General features: G+C 44.5%; 1 protein-coding gene across 1 annotated transcript in view; it reads right to left on the minus strand.

Annotated features, from left to right (window-relative positions):
* Positions 1-21,975, minus strand: part of LOC121288682 (protein-arginine deiminase type-2-like) — an 82,700-nt gene extending 60,725 nt beyond the window's left edge. Inside the window, exon 1 of the mRNA XM_041207411.1 lies at positions 21,831-21,975. The gene's annotated coding sequence lies outside the window, so the exon portion shown is untranslated. The remainder of the gene's footprint in view (positions 1-21,830) is intronic.
* Positions 21,976-24,985: the final 3,010 nt, after the last annotated feature.

Below are 24,985 nucleotides of genomic sequence, written 5' to 3' on the forward strand. Positions count from 1 at the left end.
CTGACACATCTCCAGGCATCGAGCCCCCAGCATCATAGTAGAATATTTCTCCAATCAAGGGACACATTACTCTGACTTATAACAGAAAAGAGTCAGGATAGCAACACAATCAACACAGAGAAGAGACATAATGGATTTAACTGTCTCATAAGAAACAGTTTGGGTTAGCATGCCACGCCATCTTTCTTTCAGTGCTAAGACCAATAAGCTTTACAAATCATTTTTTGTGGTCGTCAAGAAGAAGATTAATCCTAACAAATGGAATACCTTTCATCATAAGGACTGAGTATCAACATAATATGCACCCAGCTCGGGTATTAGATGAGTTAGGTGCAGGGTAAACCTCTATGCTGTTACAACAAGGTGCCTCAACTTCAGGGGAGCCCCTTTTGCTGCTCATCACTATGACAATTTCCATTTCCCACTTACCATGTGGCATCTGCCAAATTAGGGCCACCAGAAACTGCTTACTGACAGAGGAGACTTGCACCCATTCAAAGGAAGGTCTCAGAGGTGAAAGGTCAATGTCAAGCCCAATCCTGCCACTTATACAATTGTACTACACACCGTTAGGAGGAACTAGCTTAGAATTTTATCACCGGTTTTAGCAGGCTTAAGTTGAAGGTCGCCAAGCTGTTAAAACCCTCACCTGGAAACTTCAACCCTTCAACAAAGAAATTATATTCATCACTCCCTTTCACATAATCCATAACAAATGACAATTTTTTTTCTTCCCAGGACATGTGTCATACCTGCTGCAGAATTCAGAGGAAAGAAATGTGATGCAATAATAATTTTAAAGTGCTTTATTGAATAGGAATTTTTTAAAGAAAATGTGAAAATGAACGGAAATAGTAGCAGAAAAGGTGAGATTAGGATTTTTTTTAAGCTGAGTAGAGATGGCACCATAAATTGCTACTACCCAGCAACTGTAAAACAGGCACAGCAACTTTTACTGCAATCAGATGTTTACAAAATTGGGCCATATTTCCAACAAATAAAACTGCTGGTTAAGTGCAATTTGGGCCTCTCAGAAACTTGCAGCATGTGAGTAGATTGTAGAAGGCCTGGCCCTCTCCTGTCTCTGTTGTAGTGTTAAGGTTCATGGAAGAGATTGATGAATGTCTGGAGTTTACTTTTTTACAGTCCCAATTTTATAAGGAAGGTGTGGGAAAGCTGGGGTACATGGAGAAATATCGTTATGTCAGCTGGAGAATGTTGGGGATGGTCCATTGCAATTGGGGCTTGTTGCTGGGGAGGGGTTCAAAGATCATGGCTTGAGTTTGAGGCTTGCTATGGTGGTGGAGTGGTGGGGCTCAGGGCCCAGCAATCAGAAGTAGAGAGTAGGAGAGATAGGGTCTTGGTGATGTGGGGGAAAGGTGGGTTATCTGACCCCAGAAATCTGAAAGAAGGGAGTGAGAGATCAGGACTTGGTGGCAGCTGGAGAGTCAGTGATTGCAACAGCAGTGGAAGACCACAATCTGCAGAAGGGAGGTCAAAGACTTCCATTAGGGATTGGCGGAGGAATCTTCCTGCTCCTCCTAGTCCACACGGATGGCTGTATAAGGCACTAGCCTGCTGGAGACAGCAGCTATCACCTCCATTTCACTGCCAAGCACTGGGAAACCTCGCCAGTAGTTGTTAGGCGCAACTTCACTGTGGGAGCCTGATTTAAATATAATGAAGCATGCACCTCTCCTAAAAAGGGGAGCCACATGGTCGCTACTCAGCACCACTGATTTTTAATCCCCCCTGTCTTCTCCCACCCATCATGGGGGTAGGGGGAATCAATGTCAAGGCCTAAACATCTGTTCTATTGGCTTCTATTGAGGCCTAGCATTCATGATCCCTCGAGTACACAAAGCTGTTGTAGGCAAACTTACAAATTCCTTATGCAGGTGGAGTTCCTCTGGTGAAGGACCTCTTTTTGTAAATTCAGAAACCTGGGTGAAAGACTTTTTAAAGGCTTAGCTAAAACCCTGAGCATTGTATGGGAAGGGAACATTGAAGGAGCTTAAGTAAGATATACTCTCACAGGCAGATAGGAACAGACAGATAGACTTATAGGATGGGAAGCTCGCTTAGATTGTGCTTGAAAGACCTGTGTTATCTCACTGTCAGAAGCTGAAATATAAAGCTGGAGTTTGTAGCAAGTTGGCAGAGATTTGTGGCCTTCGGTCCTCAGGACCAGTCTAGACATGTCTGTCAGGTGTGCAACAAGAAAGCAATATCTACATTTATCAGTACAATCATGGGGGATAGCTCTGTTTTTAAGGCCATTTTTTTTTTGGTGATTTTCTTTTCCTTTTAGTTACACCTCAGTTTTTTAGAAATATTTTCTGAAAGATCTGAGTCATAGCAGTCTGACTTCACCTGGCTCAGCCAGCATGTGCCTGAACATGTACCTTCAAATATGGGTACTGCATTATCTGTTGTCAGCTTCAAAAGCAGACAAATTATCCTTCCCACAGTTCACAAGAACCACCCCATGACCAACAAGCTTGATAAAGAAAGAAGAGAATTGACCCTTAAAATTACGCAATGCTTTGACTATTCATTTAAATTCCTTCCTCTGCCATTACAGCACAAGTGTTGTTTCCCTGTTACCTTTTGCAAGCCTTATTTACTTTGATATTGGGCTGCAGTTTCAGTTGTCCAAGTCCTTCCCTAACCCTTTCTGCCTCTCTAACTCTCTCTCCTTCTTCAAGACGCTCCTTAAAACCTATGTCTTTGACCAAGCTTTTGGTCACCAGTATTAATATCTCCTTAAGTGGCTTGCTGTCAAATTTTGTTTGTTAAACACTCCTATGAAGCGTTCTTGGGAAATTAAATACATATATAAATGCAATCTGTTGTTCTTAAAATAGTGCAGGAAATAATTTCATGTCAGCATATTATGGGTAATTTTACAAGTCTGAGTTAATGGTCAGGTAATGGTGGGCAGCACATATCCAAATTTCTATTATCTGCTGCCAGTGGGGCAATTCTCCCCATGCCTGTGCCATGTTTCTAAGTTTTAAAGGGTAACAGTATTTCCAGGATTTAAGGATTGAGAGGCTAAATTCATTCATACTCCATTCCATGTTCTCTCATAAAAGATTTGTGAGCTGTGTAAACTCTCCAAGAGGGTACTTACTCAGGGTCATATGGCACCTGTAAAAGCAGCTATGTTGATATCTGCTGAGGAGGGGTAATAAGCATCACAGAGATATTTGAAAGAATAACTTATTTCATGCATGGAGAAAGAAGTAATGAGTGTTCCCTAAAGGAGAAGATCAACAGGCATTGTGGCATGGAACAGGAAACTTGGAGACAGGAGACAGAATTTAGGAGAACTAATGTGACCTGTGGTAGTCCAGTGGCTGTTACCAAGTATAACAAAGTACTTACAACACAGAAACAGACCATTTGGCCCTAAAGATCTAGAAGGTGTTTATGCTCTTCCCACCTATCGTTATCTTACCCTTTCAACATATCCTTCTGTTCCTTTCTCCCTCATGTGCATATCTGTTTCCCCTTAAAAGCATTCACTCTATTAGTCTCAACTATTCCTTGCGGTAGTGAGTTCCACATTCTAATCACTCTCTGGGTAAAGAAGTTCCTCCTGAATTCCCTACTGAATTAATTAGTGACCAACTTATATTTATGGTCCTTAGTTATGGTCACACTCACAATAGCAAACAGAGTAAGTTGAACCTGTTCTATTAAAACTATTCTTCTGAAGGATTTATTTCCTAGTTAATGGATACCTTTTTTATTTAACGAGATATTAAGTTAGCAATAGGCCCATTGTGAAGAGACCTTATCATATGTTTGCTAAAAACCATAATAATATTACATAGGTTACGTAAGATACATGGCACAGAAACAGGCTATCCGTCTCAACAAGTCCATGCTAGTTAAAAAAAAAACTGCGGATGCTAGAAATCCAAAACAAAAGCAGAAATACCTGGAAAAACTCAACAGGTCTGGCAACATCGGCGGAGAAGAGCAAAGTTGACGTTTCGAGTCCTCATGACCCTTCAACAGAACTAAGCAGAAATAGGAAAGGGGTGAAATATAAGCTGGTTTAAGGGGGGTGGGGAGGGGGGTGGGGAGAAGGTGGGGGGTGGGTGTTGTTGGGACAAGCAAGCAGTGATAGGAGGAGATAACCAAAAGATGTCACAGACAAAAGAACAAAGAGATGTTGAAGGTGGTGATATTATCTAAAAGAATGTGCTAATTAAGAGTGGAGAGCAGGACAAGCAAGGCAGCTCTAGTGGGGGTGGGGTGAAATAAACGATGGGTGGAATACATTTAAAAGTAAAGGAAATAGGTGGGAAAAGAAAAATCTATATAAATTATTGGAAAAAACAAAAAGGAGGGGGAAGAAATGGAAAGGGGGTGGGGATGGAGGAGGGAGTTTAAGATCTAAAGTTGTTGAACTCAATATTCAGTCCAGAAGGCTGTAAAGTGCCTAGTTGGAAGATGAGGTGCTGTTCCTCCAGTTTGCGTTGAGCTTCACTGGAACAATGCAGCAAGCCAAGGACAGACATGTGGGCAAGAGAGCAGGGTGGAGTGTTAAAATGGCAAGCGACAGGGAGGTCTGGGTAATGCTTGCAGACAGACCGAAGGTGTTCTGCAAAGCGGTCTCCCAGTCTGCGTTTGGTCTCTCCAATGTAGAGGAAACCGCATTGGGAGCAATGAATGCAGTAGACTAAGTTGGGGGAAATGCAAGTGAAATGCTGCTTCACTTAAAAGGAGTGTTTGGGCCCTTGGATGGTGAGGAGAGAGGAAGTGAAGGGGCAGGTGTTACATCTTTTGCGTTTGCATGGGGAGGTGCATTAGGTGGGGGTTGAGGAGTAGGGGGTGATGGAGGAGTGGACCAGGGTGTCCCGGAGGGAACGATCCCTGCGGAATGCCACCAGGGGGGTGAAGGGAAGATGTGTTTGGTGGTGGCATCATGCTGGAGTTGGCGGAAATGGCGGAGGATGATCCTTTGAATGCGGAGGCTGATGGGATGATAAATGAGGACAAGGGGGACCCTATCATGTTTCTGGGAGGGAGGAGAAGGTCTGTCCTTGGCTTGCTGCATTGATCCAGTGAAGCTCAACGCAAACTGGAGGAACAGCACCTCATGTTCCAACTAGGCACTTTACAGCCTTCCGGACTGAATATTGAGTTCAACAACTTTAGATCTTAAACTCCCTCCTCCATCCCCACCCACTTTCGATTTCTTCCTCCTCCCTTTTGTTTTCTCCAATAATTTATATAGATTTTTCTTTTCCCACCTATTTCCTTTACTTTTAAATGTATTCCACCCATCGTTTATTTCACCCCACCCCCACTAGAGCTGCCTTGCTTGTCCTGCTCTCCACTCTTAATTAGCACATTCTTTTAGATAATATCACCACCTTCAACATCTCTTTGTTCTTTTGTCTGTGACATCTTTTGGTTATCTCCTCCTATCACTGCTTGTTTGTCCCAACAACCGCAACCCCCCCACCCTTCTTCCCCACCCACCCTCCCCTTAAACCAGCTTATATTTCACCCCTTTCCTATTTCTACTTAGTTCTGTTGAAGGGTCATGAGGACTCGAAACGTCAACTTTGCTCTTCTCCGCCGATGCTGCCAGACCTGCTGAGTTTTACCAGGTATTTCTGTTTTTGTTTTGGATTTCCAGCATCCGCAGTTTTTTGTTTTTATCTCTGTGTTTAATTGACTGCCACTTCTCTTCAAGAAATGCCTACCTTGAAGAAGTTTTGTGCTATTCTCCATCAGGATTTTCGAATCTCTCTTTTGCCTTGTTCACCTTCATTGCTTTCTATTCTCTCCTGGTGTTTGACAAAGTGTTTACTAAAACCCGCTTTCACAGCCATATCTCCTTTCTCAGTGACTGTCTCCATCTCCGGCTTACCCCACGTGGATTTCAACTGAAATTCCATCCCTCATGTTTCGAACCCACCCAGGATTACAGGTATCTCTGGGACATAAAACTTTTCTCGGACTGCTGTTCCTGTCGCATTCTGAGATCCACACTCAGTGCCATGCGTCGCCATATGAACACACTCGACCTCTCCCTCCAGCAGCACTGCCGCACCCTTTTTCAAAGCTGCACATGCCCCCATTTTCATTTTATTCTTCGTCTCATCCGACGCCTCAACAAGAAACTTTATCTTTCTCTCAAGTGCTAAGGAACGCAAGCTCCAACAACTCATCAACACCAACACCCATCCAGGACCCTCCACCCCTGCCTGTCCCTCCGTCCCTCCCCCATCTTCCAATCCCAGCCCCGGCCGTTTATTCACTATACCCCCTGACCTTCCCCTCTCCGACTCTGAATGTTCAGTGCTCAGCAAAGGACTTAGTTTCATACCCTTACACCCTCATCTCAATGAATTTCGGGCTCGACACGATGCTGAACTCTTCTTCCACCGCCTTCGTCTCCATGCTCACTTCTTTGGGCAGGAGTCCTCTCCCCGTTCAACGGATCCTTTTACCCACATCCAATATTCTCCCTCCATCTGGACCCCTCTCTCTGGATTCTTACCTTCTCTTGATCTTTTCATTGAGAACAGTCGGCGTGACATTAGTTGTCTCAATTTCTCTGCTCTTCTCACCCATACTAACCTGTCTCACTCTGAACTTACTGCATTCCGTTCTCTCAGGTCCAACCCTAACATTGTCATCAAACCCGCTGACAAGGGTGGTGCTGTTGTTGTCTGGCGCACTGACCTCAACCTCACGGAGGCTGAGCATCAACTCGCAGACACTTCCTCCTACCTCTCCCTGGACCATGACCCCACCACTGAACATCAAGCCATTGTTTCCAGGACTGTCACTGACCTCATCTCCTCTAGAGATCTTCCTTCCACAGCTTCCAACCTGATAGTCGACCAACCTCAGATGGCCCGCTTCTACCTCCTACCCAAAATCCACAAACAGGACTGTCTCGGCAGACCGATCGTGTCAGCCTGTTCCTGCCCCGCAGAACTCATTTCTCGTTATCTTGACTCCCTTCTCTCTCCCCTTGTCCAGTCCCTTCCCACCTACATCAGAGATTCCTCTGACACTTTATGTCACATCAACAATTTCCAGTTCCCTGGCCCCAACCGCCTCCTCTTCACCATGGACATCCAATCTCACTACACCTCCATCCCCCACTGGGATGGTCTGAGGGCTCTCAGCTTTTTCCTTGAACTGAGGCCCAAACGATCCTCATCCACCACTACTCTCCTCCATCTGGCTGAACTTGTTCTCACACTGAACAATTTCTCCTTTAACTCCTCCCACTTCCTCCAAATAAAAGGTGTGGCTATGGGTACCCGCATGGGCCCCAGCTATGCCTGTCTCTTTATTGGGTATGTGGAACATTCCTTGTTCCAGTCCTACTCTGGCCCCCTCCCACAACTCTTTCTCCGGTACATCGATGATTACTTCGGTGCTGCTTCATGCTCTCGTCGGGGCCTGGAAAAATTTATTAATTTTGCTTCCAATCTCCACCCCTCCATCATTTTCACGTGGTCCATCTCTGACACTTCCCTTCCCTTCCCTGACCTCTCTGTCTCAATTTCTGGTGATAGACTGTCCACCAATATCCATTACAAGCCTACCGACTCCCACAGCTACCTCATCTACAGCTCCTCACACCCCGCTTCCTGTAAGGACTCCATCCCATTCTCTCAGTTCCTTCGCCTCCGTTGCATCTGTTCTGATGATGCTACATTCAAAAACAGTTCCTCTGACATATCCTCCTTCTTTCTTAACTGAGGATTTCCACCCACAGTCGTTGACAGGGCCCTCAACCGTAACTGGCCCATCTCCTGCGCATCCGCCCTCACGCCTTCTCCTCCCTCCCAGAAACATGATAGGGTCCTCCTTGTCCTCACTTATCACCCCACCAGCCTCCGCATTCAAAGGATCATCCTCCGCCATTTCGGCCAACTCCAGCATGATGCCACCACCAAACACATCTTCCCTTCACACCCCCGGCAGCATTCCGTAGGGATCGTTCCCTCCGGGACACCATGGTGCACTCCTCCATCACCCCCTACTCCTCAACCCCCACCTACGGCACCTCTCCATGCAAACGCAAAATATGCAACACCTGCCCCTTCACTTCCTCTCTCCTCACCGTCCAAGGGCCCAAACACTCCTTTCAAGTGATGCAGCATTTCACTTGCATTTCCCCCAACTTAGTCTACTGCATTCGTTGCTCCCAATGCTGTTTCCTCTACATTGGAGAGACCAAACACAGACTGGGTGACTGCTTTGCAGAACACCTTCGGTCTGTCTGCAAGCATTACCCAGACCTCCCTGTTGCTTGCCATTTTAACACTCCACCCTGCTCTCTTGCCCACATGTCTGTCCTTGGCTTGCTGCATTGTTCCAGTGAAGCTCAAAGCAAACTGGAGGAACAGCACCTCATCTTCCAACTAGGCACTTTACAGCCTTCCGGACTGAATAATGAGTTCAACAATTTTAGATCATGAACTCTCTGCTCCATCCCCACCCCCTTTCTGAAACCCCCCCTTTTTTCCAATAATTTATATAGATTTTTCTTTTCCCACCTATTTCCTTTATTTTTAAATGTATTCCGCCCATCGTTTATTTCACCCCAACCCCACTAGAACAACTTTGCTTGTCCTGCTCTCCACTGTTAATTAGCACATTCTTTTAGATAATATCACCACCTTCAACACCTCTTTGTTCTTTTGTCTGTGACATCTTTTGGTTATCTCCTCCTATCACTGCTTGTTTGTCCTAACAAACCCCCCCCCCAACCCTTAAACCAGCTTATATTTCACCCCTTTCCTATTTCTACTTAGTTCTGTTGAAGGGTCATGAGGACTTGAAACGTCAACTTTGCTCTTCTCTGCCGATGCTGCCAGGCCTGCTGAGTTTTTCCAGGTATTTCTGTTTTTGTTTTGGAAGTCCATGCTAGTGTTTATGCTCTGCTCAAACTTCCATCCATCTTTTCTCATCTAAGTCTACTATTGTATCCATCTATTCCTTTTTCTCTCATATGCTTGTCTAGCTTCTCCTTAAATGCATCTATATTATTTGCTTCAACCACTCTCTGTGGGAGCGCATTCCACATTCTCAGCACTCTTCGAGTAAAGAAGTTTCTTCTGAATTCCCTATAGAGTTTCTTCGTGATAATCTTATGTTGATGGCCCACATGAGGACACATTCTCTCCATATTGTATTAACCATAGTAACCATCATCCCCTCACTTAGCCACAATCCCAAAGAAATTGCAGAAAATATTCTTGGTGTTACTGGTCCTTCATAAATCCATATTGACTTAGATTATTGCCTTTCATCTGATGGATTATTATCTTGTATTGGGACTAGTTGCTTACAATCTCCTTGTTCTTCCTTTCAGCATCATCAGAGCAGGGCCGGGAGGAGGAACAGCAGATGCCCCCTGTCACACCTGAGGGGCCTGAAGTCTCACCAGCGTCACATCATTTCTGTGAGGCAGGCATCAGCGCAGATTCTAGCACCTCGGTGGGAATTTGATCAACGGCTAGTGTCTCAGGGCACAGTGGTGATAGCACTTAACAGTCGCTAGAGGAGCTGGCAGAGACAGAGAGTGCCCATGGTGCCAGCAGTTGGAGGACTGCAGGGGACCAGGCACATGCTCAGTCAGTGCCTGATGATGTGCCTCTGGAGTCGTCTGCGACGTAGCAGGTGCAAAAAATACGGCCGGGTGTGCGAGAGCATCTGAGGCTATGCTTGGCATGCTCTCTGTGGTGGAGGAGTCCACACGGATGCTCGCCAAAGCAATGAGCCACATGTCCGAGAGCTAAGCATCCTCCATGGAGTGGCGACTCTTGTGGAGAGCCTACTCCAGGAGACCCACCAGGGCTTCCTGGGGATGCACTCTGACCAGCAAGCCCTCACATCGGCAATGACCTCAGCTGGTCACTGCCGGTGTGGGAGATGGTATGACCATCAAGCTTCCCAGCTCATTGCACATCCATCCATGGTGAGCAGGGAGGTCTGGCGCAGCAGCTGCCTGTCATCTCTGCGGGCTTCTCCCAGGGCACTCCAGATGAGGGTGGCAGATCCTCCGCCCCTCTCCCAGTGACCATATCATCCAGTGAGGCTACTACGACTGGGGAGATGCCAGCTGCGGAACAGGCAGATCCCTCCCAGGTGGGCGCAGCACAGGCTCCACAGGCCAGAGGACGACTGCCAAGGTCACCAAGGTCAACAGAACAGCAGAGTCAGCAGGCTGTCTCCAATGCCACTCCGAGTGATGGGGCAGCACCAAAACATAGCACCCATAAGAGAAAGCATAAGGCACCTTAGGCACACAACGGGTTTTTCACTGATGCTTTTGTGTTGGCCCGAGATTAGGTCCTTATGATTTCTTTTTGATTGTTAACACTATTGTTTTCTCTTTGTGATAACTTCTTCTGCTTCACACATCAAATACCAAATGTGTGACCATGGCTGAGGGTGCCTCATTTCTTCTGAATGTGTAAGTTTGAGAAAAGTGTAATGAGTGATTTGTTGAACATTCAGCTTTATGTACAAGGCCCTTAGTTAGTGTTGCTGACCTGGCAGATTTTGCATTTAGGTGTCGGGTATCAAGGCAGCAGTCCAGGCTTGTCCTGGTGATCCATCTGTGTTGTGCTAGCTGAAGGTTCATTGGATTAAAGTCTCCCGGGTGTCACAGCCCCCCTGGAGTAGTCCTGGGTCAGTGTCTAACCCCTCAGCATTTCTCCACGCATGCTTATCCTTGGACTCACTGCTGGACTCATCGTGTGCAGCTACAGACACTGCATCGACGTCTTCATCGTCCATTGCAACCCCCTTACCAGCGCAGGATTCTGGAGAGTGCAGCATGCTTTATGATAATTCTAAGTTGTGCATGATCAAGAATGAACATCAAGTTGCCTGTTAGTAAAAAAGGACAGCTGATCATTTATGACATACTACTTAACATTGAATTAACTCTGGAGAGTGCACTATCACCGAGACATGATCTGGGGGGTACTGGAGTGCGCCCCCTGAACGGTCCAGGCATCGGAAGCGCATCTTGAGAAGACCAATGGCTTTCTCCACCACAGCCCATGTGGAGGTGTGGCTCCTATTGTAGCGCTGCTCAGCTTCTGATATTGGATGGCGGAGAGGTGTCCTGAGCCACCTTCTGAGGAGATAGCCCTTGAAACCCAGCAGCCATCCATCAAGCCGAGTTGGAGCACTGAAGAGACCTGGCACCTGGGAGTGTCTGAGGATGTAGGCATCGTGGGAGCTGCCTGGGTACCTGGCACAGACTTGTAGAATCTGCATCCTGTGATCACACACTATCTGCACGTTCATGGAGTGGAAGCCCTTCCTGTTGACGAAGGTACCGGGCTCACCTGCTGGCGCCTTGATGGCCACGTGTGCAGTCTATTGCCCCCTGGACGTGAGGGAAGCCAGCAATCGTCGCGAAGCCTCTGGCTCGCTGTGTCTGGCTTGCCTGGTCCCAACGGAAGTGGATGAAGGTCAATGCATGCCTGGACAGAGCATCTGTGCCCTGCTTGACACAAGTGTGGACAGCTGATTGGGATACACCACAAAGATCACCCACCAAGCCCTGGAAGGAGCCAGAGGCATAGAAGTTGAGGGCAGCTGTGGCCTTCAGAGACACTGGCATGGGGTGACCACCCTCACAGTTAGGGGAGATCTCAGACCCAATCATCTAATAGATGTAGTTAACTGTCTCCCTTGACAGTCAGAGCCTCCTTCGGCACTGCACCTCAGACATATTGAGGTAGCTGCTTTGCCGCCTGTATACCCTGGCAGCAGGATAGTGGCGTCTTCTGCGGCCCCTTCCGCCTTGGACTACCTCTTGGCCCTGCGCCCCTTGTGCCTGTGCCTGTACTGCCAAAGATGTCTCCCCTGGAGGCTGAATGTGCACTCCTGGCCTCCTCCTTATTCTAGCCCTCCCCTCCTCCTCAGAGGAGCTGCCTCCAGTGGACAGATCAGGTCCCATACCCAAGCTAAGGGAAGGCTTCCTGAAACCTGCAGGCCCGGAAGAGATTCCTCACTGCAGAGTGCTGAGCTGAAGGTTAAGTGTCCAGAAAAAGTTGCTGGATTGCGTTCTGAAGTACTGCAGATCACAGAGGCAAGTTTCAATAACTTTCACCAATAGAGCAGATTTAGAACCCCAATGAGCCCTCTTATCCCACCCGTGGATGAAGTTGATACAAATGTCTCCTACCCGCCTGCCTGTTGTGCTCGTGCGTCACCCCGAAGATTGCATGGGCGCAGAAAAATTGGCATCAATGGAAGACTAAAAGACCTTAAGAGGCCAGTTAATTAATGGTGGGCACGTGTTGGACTTCATGGCATGCCTGCCCAGCAAAATGTCACGATAGTGCGCGGTGATGTCGGGACGCTCGCCCAAAGTCACCGCGCATCGTCTTACACTCGGATATGCGGGGCCCACAATGGGAAATTCTGCCCTTTGCATTAAAAGAACAATTTGCTGATTCTATCCTTTTAATGACGTCAAGAGAGCACAACAAGGGCAGGGCTAAAATACTGCAACCGTGACTCTCTACCTCATTCCATTTGAACGTAGGATCAGTGAATTTATTCATATTTACTGAAGAATGTGAAAAGGTTTATCTGATTCCATTCCTAGAAACCATGTGGCATGCTAGAAACAGCATTCTGAAGGATGCTGGAAATCTGAAACAAAAACAGAAAACGCTGGAAAATCCCAGCAAGTCTAATTGTATCTGTGGAGAGATCAAAAAGAGTTAACGTTTCGAGTCTGTATTACTGATCATTTGTGAAGTGGTCCCTGCTCTTTCCTACAAATGTTATGCCTCTGTTTATGCTTCAGTGATTTTTTTTAAAAGTTGTACATCACTTTGAACAGTAGTTCAATCTGTTGGTGTTCAGTCTAAGGTTGTCCTCCTTACAGCAGGGAAGGCCAGGAAATTTGATAAAGGTGTTTAAAGTCAGTGAACAACTCACATGTGATCATAATTTCTTGCTTGGCTCAAGTTGCACAAAGTCTGCAGCAGGGAATTAAGACACAGTTTTCAGAAACAGGTCCAGGCAGTAGCATGAGGAAAGATTTTACAGAATACCTAAATCAACACTTCCAATCCAAAAACAAAATACTGCAGATACTGGAAATCTGCAATCAGAACAGAAATGGATATCTGCAATAAGAACAGAAAATGCTGAAAACTCAGTAGATCTGGTAGCATCTGTAGAGAGAGAGAGAGAGAGAGACAGACAGAATTAACAATTCAGGTTAAAAGCAAAATACTGCGGATGCTGGAAATCTGAAACAAAAACAGAAAATGCTGGAAAATCCCAGCAAGTCTAATAGCATCTGTGGAGAGATCAAAAAGAGTTAACGTTTTGAGTCTGTATTACTCTTCTTCAGAGAAGTAAATGGAGGAAGTGAGACAAGTTTAAGGAGAAATTGTTCAGTGAGAGAATAAGTTCAGCCAGATGGAGGAGAATGGTGGTGGATGGAGATTGTTCAGGCCTCTGTTCAATGAAGAAGTGAAGAGCCCTCAGACTATCCTGGTGGGGGATGGAGGTGTAGAGGGATTGGACATCCATGATGAAGAGGAGGCGGTTAGGGCCAGGGAACTGATAATTGTTGATATGACATCAGGGGAAGAAGCAGAGAGTCCTCAGACCATTCTGGTGGGGGATGGAAGGGTAGCAGACTTCTCTTTAGCTCTGAAGAAGTGTGATATGGACACGAAACGTTAACTTTTTTTCTCTCTCCACAGATGTTGTCAGACCTGCTGAGTTTTTTCAGCAATTTCTGTTTTTGTAACAATTCAGGTTGTCACCTTTCATCAGAACTGAGAAAAGTTAGAAATGTAATAGCTTTTAAGAAGGAGAATGGGACAGGGGGTTTGGGGTGGGGGGCAGGGGATGGGGAACAAAAGGGAAGGACTGTAATAGAACAGGAGATGCGAGATATTAAATGACAATGCTGCCAGACCTTCTGAGTATTTCCAGCATTTTCTGTTCAACATTTCCATTTCCTACTCTAACATGAACTAATAGTCTTATTACCTTTACAACTTAAAGTAAAAACATATCCCGTGGTGCTTTACAGGAGTAATGAAATAGGTAATAATCTTAATAGTTGAAACCAAAAAGTTATTTTTTGCTGAGGTATGACAATGTTATCTTGCTATCATTGATATAATTGCTTGTTTTTTCCATAGTCACCACAAGCAAGGCCCCTTGGTATAGAGCCCGTCTTGTTGCATGTTTAGCTAGCAGGTTTACATTGTAAAGTTCTGAAATAGAACATCTGACACCAGGACTGCTGTGCACTTCAAATGACTGGGACCCTAGAGGGGATGGCCTGGAGAAAAAGAGAAAACATTCAAATCTAGGCAATTAGTTACTTTATTCAAATGATAAATCTATTTCAGTTATTCTGATCGATAAGAAGATGATATTCTGATTGGAAAAATGCTGTATCTTAAATTAGGTCAATAAATCCAAAGGTTAAAAATTCCCCAATTCAGCACTCATTGAGAGTAAATAGAAGATTTTTCAGTTGTGACATTAATCTGAGTGGCAAACTCCCTGTCCCCCATCTTCCACCACTTCCCTCTCTCGTCTTTCCCTCACATTTCCTCTTTGCACCTTCCCTGTCTTCCTCCTCACATCCTCTCTCCTTTCCTTTCCTCCCTTTTTACCTGCTCCACTATCAACTTTCCTTCCCTGTCCACCTACACACTCCCCTCCTCTTCCTCTCACCTCAGCCTCTCCAGAGCTCAGGATAAAGGCAGTTGAAGGCATTAAAGGAGGTGAGAATGTACAAACAGAGAGTAGTGGGTCAGGGGGTTCTACAGCTATAGGAGGTTATGGTGATAGGTATAGGGTTGATTACTGAGTGGGACTTAGTGTGGGATATGACATTTTTTTATTAATTCGTGGGATGTTGGTGTCACCGGCTAGGCACGCATTTATTGCTCATCCCCAATTGCCCTTGAGAAGATGGTAGTGAGCCTCCTTCTTGAACTGCTGCAGTCCATGTGGTGTAGGTACACCCACAGTGCTGTTAGGGAAGGAGTTCCAAGACTTTGACCCAGCGACAGTGAAGGAATGGTGATATATTTCCAATTCAGGATGGTGAGTGACTTGGAGGAGAACTAGTAGGTGGTGATGTTCCCATGTGTCTGTTGCCCTTATCCTTCTAGATGGTAGCAGTCGTGGATTTGGTAGGTGCTGTTGAAGGAGCCTTGGTGAGTTCCTGCAGTGCATCTTGTAGATGGCACACACTGCTGCCACTGTTCATCGGTGGTGTAGGGAGTGAATGTTTGTGGATTTGGGTGCCAATCAAGTGGAATGCTTTGTCCTGGATGGTGTCATGCCTCTCGAGTGTTGTTGGAGCAGCACTCATCTAGGCAAGTGGAGAGTATTCCATCACGCTCCTGACCTGTGCCTTGTAGATGGTGGAAATGCTTTGGGGAGTCAGGAGGTGAGTTACTTGTCACAGGATTCCTAGCCCTTGTAGCCACAGTATTTATACGGCTAGTCCAACTCAGTTTCTGGTAAATGGTAACTGCCCCCCAGGATGTTGATAGTGGGGGAATCAATGGGGGTAATGTCATTGAATGTCATAGGGCGATGGTTAGATTCTCTCTTATTGGAGATGGTCATTGCCTGGCATTTGTGTGGTGCAAATGCTACTTGCCACTTGTTAGCCCAAGCCTGGATATTATTCAGGTCTTGCTACATTTGGACATGGAGTGCTTCAGTATCTGAGGAGTGCAAATGGTGCTGAATATTGTGCAATCATCAGCGAACATCCCCACTTTTGACCTTATGATGGAAGGAAGGTCATTGATGAAGCAGCTGAAAATAGTTTGGCCTTGGACACTATCCTGAGGAACTCCTGCAGTGATGTCCTGGAACTGAGATAATTGGCTTCCAACAACTACAACCATCTTCCTTCGTGCTAGGTATGACTCCAACCATCAGAGAATTTTCCTCCTGATTCCCATTGACTCCAATTTTCATAGGGCTCCTTGATGCCACACTCGGTCAAATGCTGCCTTGATGTCAAGGCCAGTCACTCTCACCTCACTTCCGGAGTTCAGCTCTTTAGTCCATGTTTGAACCAAGGCAGCAGAGTATTGAATCAGATGAAGGTTTTGGAGACAAAATAGAATGCTGTCTGTAGAGCATTGGAATGGTTGAGTCTGGAGGTCACAAAGGTATGGATGAAGGTTTAAGCAACAGTTTAGCTGAAGTAGGGGCAGAGTATGTGCAAGTGGAACTCGTCAAACCAACTTGCTGACTTACTTGTAAACATCGATGGTGAGTTCGGTCCCCAGCACATAAATTGCTTCCGTGGATTTCCCACACTCCAGGAGCATGGTCCTTTGCTTGGACATAGTGAATGACAGTTTATAGCACGTTGCAGAGTGAAAATAATCAGCACAGGTAGAGGCTAAAGTATAAGCACACTTTACCCTACTCATTATCCAGAATCAGCCCGTCTTTCTTGTTATTAGAATCATAGAATCATACAATGTTACAGCACAAAAGGGGCCCTTTCGGCCCATAATGCCCATCCCAGAAATCACACCACAGATGTAAGATTCCACAATTTAATATAATCAGTACCTCTCAGTGCTTATTCACCTTTCATATGTTTCTATAACATTAATATAGTTTGGTCTAGAATTGAATTTCCTTGAAATGAGTTACACCACTGTTGCACTTTTAAAAGTGATATGCAGAGATTGGCCTAAATAGGAAGCCACACACAAGATCCTTAGCTCTTCATATTTGAATACCCAGTGCAGGAATTGGTGTAAACCATTGCAAGCAGCTGAATCAACAAGAAACTGCTGTACAGCCTTACAATGTGCAGTTCAACTTGAACTGTTCAGCAACAAACTGGGGACAACCAGGTAAGACAGGAATATTGCTTGTTTCTTTTATTTTTCTCTAAAATTACTTCAATGCAATGCCTTGCCAACAATTTTATAACACTAAGACAGCAGTACATGCCAGGCCTCCAGCTAACTCGTCCACACTTCAATGTCCAATGGCCAACTCTTATCTGTCTGGAAAATCAAAAAGCTAATGACAATGAAATGCTAAGCACAGTACAGAAAGAATAATGGAGAAGTGGTTAAATTGCACAAATTGTACAATTTTCTTGGTGGTTTTGAAGACATTCTGTAATTTGGTTAGCAAACTGCTTTATCGCCTCTCAAAAATAGTAACGTCAGAATCTAAAGTAGGATTGAAAACTGTATAGGTCCATTGACAGATTCAGCAAAGCAAAGATTAGAAATCAAAGGAATACTGATGCTAAATAGAAACTATATTTACTACCGACATGAATGAACATTGGATGGTGAGTAGGCCATTCAGCCCCTTGAACCTGTTCTGCCACTCAATGAGATCACGGCTGACATTGATGTTAAGCTGTCTGCTACAAGTTTAGATAATTTCTCAGATTAAGTGATATGGTCCAAGGATATCACAATTAAGCCTGTGCTCAATATCTCTATGATAGCGTGAAAAATATTTTTCTTATATTGGTCCTAAAATTACAGTTTTGAATTTGTGTCCCCTTGTTCTACTCTAGCAGATTAAATTAATGTCTAGATTAATATTTTGGTTCCCTTAACAGTATTACTAAGGAGCAAATACAGGAATTTGGAGTTAGAGTACAGATCAACCATGATCTAACTGCATGTCAGTGCAAGCTTGAGGGGTTGAATTATCATCGCCTCTACTCTTCTTAAGCTTCTGCCCCCAGGATATCAATTTCAGAGACTTCAATCTTATTTTCAAATTCCTCCATGGTCTTAATGAGTTCCATCCAAGGAAACTCCTCCAGGTTTATGTTCCTGCTTGCACTCCCAGGTTCTCTGACACTAGGTTACTGCTTATTGTGGCACCAAGGAGCCCTAGAAAAATTCAAGTCAACAGGAATCAAGGGAAAAAATTTCCATTGGTTGGAGTCATACCAGGGCAAAGGAGGATGGTTGTGCTTGTTGGAGGCCAATCATCTCAGCCCTGGGAACTTGTTGCAGGAGTTCCTCAGGGTACTGTCCTAGGCTCAACCATCTTCTGCTGCTTCATCAATGATCTTCCCTGTATCATGATATCAGAAATTGGGATGTTTTGTCGATGACTGTACAATGTTCAGTTCCGTTCGTAATGCCTGAGATAATGCAGCCATCTAGTGTAGGCCATCTAGTGTAGGCACACCATAGTGCTGTTAGGAAGGGAGTTCCAGGTTTTTGACCCAGTAACAATGAAGAAACGATAAAATAGTTCCAAGTTAGGATGGTGTGTGTCTTGGAGGGGAACTTGCAGGAGTGGTGTTCCCGTGTGTCTGCTGCCCTTGCCCTTTCTAGGTGGTAGAGGTCGCAGGTTTGAAAGGTGCTGTCGAAGCAGCTTTGGCGAGTTGCTGCAATATATCTTGTATATGGTATATTGCTGACACTGTGTTGGAGGTAGAGGGAATGAATGTTTAAGGTGAACCCTTTCATAATCTTGAAGACCTCTATCAGGTCACCTCTTGTTCTTCTTTTCTAGAGAAAAGAGCCTCTACCCGTGTAATCTCTCAGTTCCTTGGATTATGGTTGTATCTCCCATTTCTGCCTTCCTTAGAATGCAAGTGGCAACATGTGCAAGATTTCAGTAACCAGTTGAGACTACAAGGTTTCTATGTTATGATCTCCTAGGTCTTGCTATTATTTAATTAGATACTGGGCAGTAGATGACATGAGGTAACTGGTGAGTCTAAATTCAAGAGACTACCTATGATAAAACTCTTAAAATTTGTAATAGAGATCTAGGGGTAGACATTCATGTAGTGCGAAACTGTAAAACAGGTGCTTGTAATTTTGCAACCAGTTCTACTTCTCTCCCAATTTTTTAAACCGATTGATGATTTGCCATCTCACACTATCATGCAAAGTTTAAAATCAGACCCCTCCCCACCACCATCCCTCTCACCCTCCCCACCCCAGGGTTAGAATACTGCAAGCAGAAAGAGCACCAACGCTATCAGAATGGCACTGGTAGATTGTCCTTACCCATTCACATTCACGCTTGTCAGATTCCAAAATGCTCACTTCATCCAAAGAATGCAGTAACTCTATTTTTACAAGCCCAAATACAACTAAGAATCCAGTAACTCTTTCTACAAGCCTCAATACAATAAGGCAGGCATGTTTCCAGCTGAATAAGCAGTCAGGTTAGAATGTAGAACTAAGTGGGAGAGGGTGCACTTGAGGGGAATAGTAGAAATGCATTCAAATGAAAGTGTTATTAGGTGGCAGATGATGTGTGCCAGGCGGACGAAATCCACAAGGGAAACATGGTCACGATATCACAATGGTTTTACAATTTGTATTTATTATGAGAAGATGGGTGCACTGAATTCAGAAGTAATGAGTCCACCAAGACATTTAGAGATTTTGAAAAGTTAAATTAGAATATTTATTAATAAAAGATTTCAAACACATACATAAGACAATAAATTACTTACTACTATAACAACTCCTAATATTCCTAATTAACCTGACTCCCAGTTACACACCCCTTTAAGGCAATAGTCCAAAACAGATTTTAGATTTAAAGCAAAACCAGCAAGTTAACACAGTACCCACTTGACAAATAGATTCCCCAACTTCAGTTACTTTACATAGCAGGCGTATCCACAAATGGCTAGAGGCTTCTTGAAGGCTGTTTCTCACACTCCTGTTAGATCTTACATTGCCATCTCCTCACATAGCTTTTCATTCTCTCTTTAATATGTAAATTCTGTTGTTCCATATGTCTTTGAAACTGTATCTTCCTCATAATATAAAAACTTTCATGTTGCTAATATTGTCAGTAACCGTTGGGAAAAACAAACATACTCCTTAGCTTTGCTTATCTGGCTAGTTGTAAACAGACTAACATCCCTTTGAAATCCAAACAATCCCACCATTTATCTAAGAAATATAAATTCTCTTCACACCTTACATGCTAAGTCAGCATCCATTTTCACTCATTAGCATTTCAAGCACATTTCTACACCTAGCTTCTTTTGATAAATTCAACTTGCAGTCCACTTGACTTCAAGTGTAATTAAATCACACAGATAGAACAAACTATACTTACACCCATAAACCTACTTCACAATAAACCAGAAAAATATTATGAAAATTATTATACTTTCAAAACAAAAGCTAGATAAGTACATGAGTGAGAAAGAGTTTTAAGGATATGTTTATAGGGTTGGATGAAGAGGGGTGAGAAGAGGCTTGTGTGAAGCATAAACACAGGCATAGGCATGTTGAGTCGAATCACCTGTTTTTGTACTCTAAATGTTTCGTAAGCTGTAATACTGTTGATTTCACAAGTAGATTTTATACCCACTTTCTGGCAGCTAACCAATCACACAACCTTAAAAGGGGAGTACCTTCATGAAAAGATGTTTCTTTTTGTTTGGGGCACAAAAGAGCCTTTCTCCTGAGTTATTACCACTAAAATAGCAGATAAAAAAATCTCATAAAAATATATTAAATACTCGTAAAAGAATTTAGCACTCCTTAAACACATGGTTTCTCTCTGCCTTTTCTGTGTCCCTGGGCTGAATCTTTCCAGCCCATCGGGTTTGGAGGCAGGGACCAGATAAGCAGCAGCTGACCCTATCGGGATGACTAACCGATGCTGTTCTGCCCCCAGGCGAACTTCCTGGGGTATGGCTGACATGGGAATTGGCAGACCACTCCATGGCAGGCAATGAAACTAATTAAGGCCCCAATCAAGGGCCATTTTCCCCAGTGCTGCAACTTTCCTGATGTGGTATAGTCATTGCATTGTATCGGGAGTCCGGCAATGCTGTGGAGGTGGCCCCTTACCAGGATGTCAGCGGGCTACAGGTGGCTGAATTAAATTTTTTTACATTCGTTCATGGGAAGTGGGTGTCACTGGCTAGGCCAGCATTTATTGCCCATTCCTTATTGCCCTCATTCAGAGGGCATTTAAGAGTCAACCACATTGCTGTGCGTCTGGAGTCACATGTAGGCCATACAAGGTAAGGATGGCAGATTTCCTTCCCTGAAGGGCATTAGTGAACCAGATGGGTTTTTACGGCAATCGGCAATGGTTTTGTGGTTATCATCAGACTTTTAATTCCAGGTTTTTATTGAATTCAAATTTCACCAGCTACTATGGTGGGGCTCAAACCCGGGTCCCCAGAGCATTACCCTGGGTCTCTGGAATACTAGTCCAGTGAAAATACCACTATGTCACTAGTATCATTGGGGAACTAGGGTTGGCCAGAGGCACTCTTCTGGAGGGGCTAAACACCCACCCTGAGGATCCTTATCAGTATTTTGACATCTTTTTCACACTGAAGAGGGAAGGCCTTTGTGATTGCTTCCATTTTGAGGTGCACCCTAGGTCTCCCAATTCTTTAGTAGCACTCACTTCTCCCAATGGGCTGATGGCTCGACATTGCTATGATCCCTCCTACTAGACCTCCCGCTTCCCTGGTCCACCCACTGTCATTAATTGTACGACAAACGTGGAGGCAACCAATTAGGAGTCCAGATCACGTAAAGTTTCTCCAGCAAATGCATTGAGGCCTATGCTGTGTGGCTTGGGACCTTCATATGGTCCTAACGTTGGATTCCTGTCAGCCACAGGAAAATTAAGATCTCTGTTTTTGTTATGTAATTTGCATAATCCTGCTATTTTCATTTCTGCTCGCTAACACTAACATCTTGCTGACAGTGCTTTGTGCCAATGCAACAATATTTCTGTATTAAAATTGAAATTTTACTACCACTTCCCTGCTAACGAACAATAATATTATTGCTTACCTTTGCACAGTTCTTGAAGATATGGAACCTCTTTTGGACTTCCCACCGAATCTTCTTATTGCTGGCGTGGCGTTCACAGCCTCTCTAATGCAGTGTCACACTTGTTATCTGAATTTACATGATTGGCACTTCCTCTTGCAGCAGCAGTGTCTCCATTACAAAATTCAAAAGACATTGGGCACGTAGTCTGGAAATCCAGTTTGGTCAGTTGACTTATTGAGTCATATTAAATAAAAGAGCACTGAACTCCATGGCACATTACAATATCTTCACAATTTATACCAGTTCATTGGCTCCTTCAAAGTGTTAAAGATTCATTATTGTGAGTGCATTGTGATTTGCTGTGTTTCATTCCTGTTAGGTTTTTTTATTTATTCTTTCAAGGGATGTGGTGTCACTGGCACTTGTTGCCCATTCCTGATTGCCCTTGATTTGACTGGCTTGCTGGACCATTTCAGGGGGCAGTTAAGAGTCAGCCACATTGCTGTGGGTCTGGAGTCACACATAGGCCAGACCAGGAAAGGTCAGTGGATTTCCTTCCCTAAAGGACATTCGTGAACCAGATGGGTTTTTACGAAAATTGACAACAGTTTCATGGTCACCATTACTGAGACTAGCTTTTAATTCCAGATTTTATTTATTGAATTTAAATTTCACCACCTGCCATTGGTGGGATTTGAACCCATGTTCCCAGGTCTTTAGCCTGGGCCTCGGGATTATTAGCCCAGTGACATTACCATTACCCTACTTCCCCACAAGTGAAGTTGCATTTTCAGAAATTGTATGTTTGAGAACCAACACTCCCTCAATTTCATTAGTACTGCAGGCTGTTCACCAGGTTTTGGTAATAAGAGACAAATTGGCTCTTTTTTCCCCACTATGACATCTTACGCTGACTTTGTAATGATTAGGTGCCCCTGCCATTTTTCAAATCTTAAAACAAACTAGCCCTGAATTTCCCAACCCAAGGGACAATTCCAGTGTAAACTGACTGGCAGTAAAGTGGAAGGGAAATTGGACAGGAACTGAAAATGATAGGTTTCCAGCCTGGCTTTCAGTACCTGATGGAGCCTGGAGCAGACAGCACCCTGTCTACCCAAACATGACCCCTGATATCAGAGGAAGTGAGACTGGGGGAATAACTTTTCCCATGCTAGAATTCCCTGGTTCCTATCACCTATCCACCTACTCTTCTGGATACTAAGGAAGAATTTGGTGTCCAGATCACATTAGCAGCATGAGTAGAGTCCACTAGAATCTTCAGACCAGATCATGGTCTGGAAGACTAGATGTGTTGGAAATAAGTTATTTTGATTGGCTGTCTTACAGACTACTCTTAACTGCCCTCTGTAAAAACTTTTTCACCCAGTGTCTGGAATTCACTGCCTAAGTTGGTGGTTGAGGCTGAAATGCTCAACTCATTTAAAAGGTACCTGGATCTGCATCTGAAGTGCTGTAACCTGCAAGGCTACGGACCACTTGCTGGAATGTAGAATTAAAATGAGTGGCTAGTTTCTTTTTTCTCTTTTTGGCAGATGCAGACACAATGGGCTGAATGGCCCCTTTCTGCACTGTAACATTTCTATGGTTCTATGGTTCAAGCAGCCATCCAGTATCACAATGTCCACCATCTGCCCTCGGCAGACAGCCAAGATGCACCCATAAAGGTTTAATATTAAAATGAGATCACCTCCTCCTGACTTGGAATACTCTGGAGGAGTTAGTAGCAAGTCAGTGAATCCCAAAGATTTTTGATGTTGTTATATTTTTGATAATTGTCAATGAGCTTTAAGTAGTCACTTTCATTTGATCGCTCCAAGAATGTAGTCTAATGTTTGTGGTGAGGATTATCCACAAACACTATTAAGGGGATTAATAAAATGTTACATGTTATTTTTCTGTCTGAGGAGGAGCATGTTAACATGGACCTGAATTTTCAGCTCGGGGGCTGGGCGGGATCGGCAGGCCTGGGATCGGCCTGGAAATGGACCACTGACTGCGATCGGCCCCTGACTGTGATTTCACGCTGGCTAGCCAATTAACGCCAGCCAGCATGAAACGCGCACTGAAAAGCTCAGCGCTGCCAGGGCATGAGCGGGAAGAGGGCGGGTATTGATGTCAATGCGGGCGCATGCATCATAATCGATCACCTGATAAGTTAGCTAATGAAAACGCTGTCCACAGAAATTTATTTATATTTTATTTCATCACGGAAATCTCATCTTGCCCGTGGGTGAGGTTTGATGAAAAATGCCATGGTTGTCTGGCCGATTTGCCCATCCGCCAACCGTAAGGTTGACAGGCAATGAAAAATCAGAGTCAATTGCACCGTTAATGGGATTAATTGCCCTCTTAATTGTCGGTGGATGTGCTTCTGACTTCTGCGTGTGTCCTGAGACCGACATATTGTGCGAGCGCAGGATGACATCGGGACACTTGCCTGAGGTAATCTCGCGCTATTTTACACCCGATTGGGTGGGTGTGCTGTAACCTGTAAGAGCCAACAGGAAGTTAAAGGTGGAAGGGGCCGCAGAAGACGTCACTATCCTGCTGCCAGGGTTTACAGGCGACGAAACAGTTAAGAGCTATGGACCACTTGCTGGAACGTAGGATTAAAATAAGCGGCCAGTGTCTTTTTTCTCTTTTTGGCAGGTGTAGACACAATGGGCTGAATGGCCTCTTTCTGCACTGTATTCTGTTCTGCTGGCAATCTGGTGTGGTTGGTGGGGAGCTTCTGCCCACCATATCCCCACTAAACTCCATCAAAGGGGTGTTCCACTCAGTCTGTCCCTGTGCGACCTCAGCAGAACACAACAGCAAAGGGCTGAGATGAGTCCTGTTGAGATCTTCTGAATGACCCAAATTATTTATGAAGCAGGTAATGGATCCCCTCTGTTTAATAACATCACACCGGGAGTGGGAGGAGCAGGGATTTGGAAGTCAAAGTATCATCCACTGTTTCTTTCAGGCTGCAGTTTCCCAGTCGTATAATATTAGTGAGCTGAAAACATTTTTACACATTTCATATAAAAACCTCATTGAAGTGCCAGATTTGATGCAAAATATTTAAATAAATAAAACACAGTTTGGACTTGTGCTAAATTTGTTCTTTTTATTTTATGTGAACATTTGGAATAGACATAAGGGATGGGATG

Source organism: Carcharodon carcharias, chromosome 15, assembly GCF_017639515.1.
Source record: "Carcharodon carcharias isolate sCarCar2 chromosome 15, sCarCar2.pri, whole genome shotgun sequence".
Taxonomy (NCBI): domain Eukaryota; kingdom Metazoa; phylum Chordata; class Chondrichthyes; order Lamniformes; family Lamnidae; genus Carcharodon; species Carcharodon carcharias.